Here is a 3846-nt window from a genome sequence, read left to right as displayed (position 1 = left end):
TCAGAGTAAGAGCCACATCTTGAACTCCCGTACACAGTCCAGAAACCTTTAACCACCCAAGACATCCCACGATGAAGCTATTTCCCGTTTGACTGTGTTTTGTACCTACTGTTTGGGCTACAGCAATTGTTGGCATATATGCCCATCTTCTGGTCAATGTATTGTTTGTTTGCCAATAAGCTCCGAACTGGATAAAACCCAGTGGATATCACCAAGATTTATGAGTGCTAGACTATCTTCAGCAAGTAGCAGGGCCTTTTCTGTAGCGACCCCCTGTTCTTTGGAAGCCTTTCCTTTTTGAGGTTCTGCGATCACAGTTTTCCCTCTCTCTACAGAGTGGGAAAGGTTGTGCCTTCATCAGTTGGATCCAGTTGCTGTTTTGCTTTTGCTGATGCTTTGTTTTGATTGTCCTGCTGCTGCTTCTATTGATTTAGACATTGTTGTTGTTTTTCCTTGCCCCTCTATTTTTAGATCTGAATTCTTTAAATTTTTTGGATTATTTCCCAGTGTCTTCACTGAAAATCGCTTTAGAAGCAACCAATGGCTGAAAATGCCAATTTATTTATCGGAAATAAATATTCCTGGTATCTCAACCATAACTATACTGAAGCATACCTACGCCATACCGGAATTCCCTTTCGGTGTTTTGGAAGGCTTGCATTCAAATAGGACGCCCCCAAATGTTCTTCTAGCTCCGTCTGCCCCACGGGTTGCTATGACCTTTGATATGGCTGGGATTCTGTATGAGCTGTAAATGAGAACACAGCCGAAGAGAGCAGGAGAATAAATAGATCATCAAGTAAGCCTTTTACACGAACATGAAAAGATCAGAGGCAGAGTACCAAAGGTTTCGATAGGAACAAGTTCTTTTCCGCATTTCCTGCTCCTAAGACCAGACAGTCTTGGGGCTGGGGTGGGGCCCTAAACTCAGTGTTAAAGCATCTGCTTTGCATGCAGAAGGTCCCAAATTCAATTCCTGGCATCTCCAGCTAGGTCTGGGAAAGACTCCTGCCCGAAACCTTGAAGTGCTGCTGCCAGTTAGTGTCGACAATACCAGTTTGTCCACACTAGACTAATTGTCTGACTCGGTATAAGGCAGATGCTGGTTCTCCATCTCTGTCGCACTGTAGGTTTGTTGTTACCTTTTCCTGACACGCTTATGTGCCTTTTATAGTTGCACAGCAGACAGAAACTCGAGAGGCTAGCCTTACTGAATCGCTGAGTCTCCACGGGAAGCTGCACCTGTCAAGTATCTGCCTATCACGTCGCCCCTAAAGGCACGCCAGTCTACCAAGAAAAAGAAATGCTAAGCCTGCCTTCTGACCGCTGTGGGTGCTAAACATGAACACAATACATGACCTACACTACACATTTGTTGCAGTATACGGGATTCACAGTATGTTAAGCTATTATTTATTTTAATAGGAATGCATTAGATAACCCTTGGCTCTTGAGCTTTACTAGGTTATATGGATCACGAGGTGTAGCTTTCTCAGCTGTGACTGAAATCTTCCCTTGGGTCAAGTTTAAATTAAGGCAACATCCAACTTCCAATCTTATACCACTGCGCAGGAGAGCTACTGATAGTGGATTTCTATGCATATTTATTCAGAAGTCAGTCTATTTCAAATGGGATTCATTTACTCCCTAGTAAGTGTAAGGACTTCAGCCTGACTCCTCAGTCCTACTCGATCGTAAGTCCCACTGAGTTGAACAGGGTTTCCTCCCAAGTAAACGTGATTGGATTGCAGCTTGCATGACTTGTTACTCGCTTTGATGCTTGCCTGCCTGCCTGTCACCTTGGAGTCCCGGCCTTTCTCCATGGGGGTTTATTTTATTTACTTTAAGGAACGTATCCGAAAAATGAAAGCTCATCTGGTAAATATCAGATATCTTACTCCAGGCCTGAAAAAGAAACCGCTCTTTACAGACACATGAACATCTGTTGACCAGGGTGGTGGTATACCTCTGATGGCTGCTAAGCATCTGTGAAGGGGTCAGGGTGTACACACTCTCTCTCTTTCTGGATCCCAATCCCTTTTCTAAATCCGTCTTTTGCTTGTATTCCATCGGGATGTCTTTAGAAACAAGGGCTGTTTTCGGCCTTTCGAGAGGCAGCCACTCAAGCTAGAGAAGGGTGCAGCTTTCTCTCTAAACATTTGTGGAGTTCCCCTCATTTTACTGAACAACCCCCCCCCCACTCCAAACCTAATAATCCAAAACATATTCAAATTTCAATTCCCAAACATGTTTTCTCCCCCTCCCCAAAGTGGTGTTTTCCCCACCCTTTCCCACCAAAGGAGCAACCCAGTTGGGAATTGAAATCTGAATATGTTCTGGGTTAGGGAATCCAAACAAAGAACGGATTTGACACCACAGACATGGGTTAACCGGGCAATATGTCTGGCTAGAAGATCTCTTGACTTTACTTCAAAAAAAAAAGTCCAATACATTTACCCCCTCTCAAAACCACTTTTACTTGCAGGAGCGTTACTGGAAAAAAGGATCCACGGATGGAGGGAGTTTGCATTTTTAATGAAGCGTTTGAGGATGATGATGTCTTTGGTGAACAGATTGAAAAAGTGAAGGAATATGTAAGCCTCCCTGTTACACAGAACTAGCAAACGATTAATAACTACCCTATTTTGCTCGATGAGGCTGCACCCCTGTGCACATTTATGTGAGAATAAGCCCCATTTAACTCAATGGGACTTACTTCCCGTAGCAGAAGATTGACCTGTAAGAGTTCTGTTTACCTCGAAAGCTTGCATGGTCTTTCCCTAACAGACGTTGGCCCAGTTAAAAATATCATCCCCTTTATTTTGGTCTGTGACCAAAAGCCACCTTGCACACACAAATACAGTAATATTACAAATACAGTAAGGAGTATACAATCTCTGTCCAATGCTTTCCTTATTTATCCTTGTTCTGTTTATCTTGTTTCATGGAATCAAGTGACTGAAGCAATGGTTATGGCTTCTGCTCTCTCTCTCTCTCTACGTCTATACACACCCCATATATATATGATATATACATCTCTAGGCCGGATATATACATCTTCTTTTTATCCTGGAGAGAGAGAGAGGGAGAAATCAAATTACTGTTCAAACACTTGATCTCAGTGCCTATTTAAATATAATGGTAGGTTCTGTGGAGACCTCCCAAGCTGCAATGCTGTTTCCCCACCCTCTTTTCATCCTGGAGAGAGAGAAAAGTCAAATTGCTGAAAGAATGATGATGGGAGACGTTCTTAATTGGCGTTTCCCCCTAAATTCAGGCTCCTGCTCGGACTGCAGCAGCTGGCACTTGTAATACTTTGCCATAAAAAAGTAGACAAGACCGTCGCCTTTACATATTTAATCCTTCTGCATATTGTGGGAATTGAATCATGATCTAAATATAGCAGGAAAGGAATATCTGCTTTTCTCTTTATGCTTGCTGGCCCTTCTAAATAAAGTTTAAAGTAGCCCTGCATAAACTGTTTTGATTAGTTTTTTAAAAAAATTCCAAATGTGGGTTAGTGTGCAGATAATCAAATCTGAGAAACCAACCCTCAAATGCGTCTCCTCATGCACTTCTTTTGTGAGTTATTGTGGTCTAGTTTACATACACACACACACACACACACACACTGTATATCCTCATGTCACCTCTTTATTGTTACCATCACATGAGGAGATAGATAGATAGATAGATAGAAACTAGACCACAAAAACTTGTACGAGCGTAGCGACATCTGAGCCAATATGCAACCTAACGCCTGAATAGGGCTCCAGTCTTTACATCTCACTGAATAAATGAGGGGGCTCACCTGAAATTGTGAAGGTTGGACAGCACAGTGACTGT

Source organism: Hemicordylus capensis, chromosome 2 (genome assembly GCF_027244095.1).
Source record: "Hemicordylus capensis ecotype Gifberg chromosome 2, rHemCap1.1.pri, whole genome shotgun sequence".
In the NCBI taxonomy this organism is placed as follows: Eukaryota; Metazoa; Chordata; class Lepidosauria; order Squamata; family Cordylidae; genus Hemicordylus; species Hemicordylus capensis.
This window is presented reverse-complemented; position numbering follows the sequence as displayed.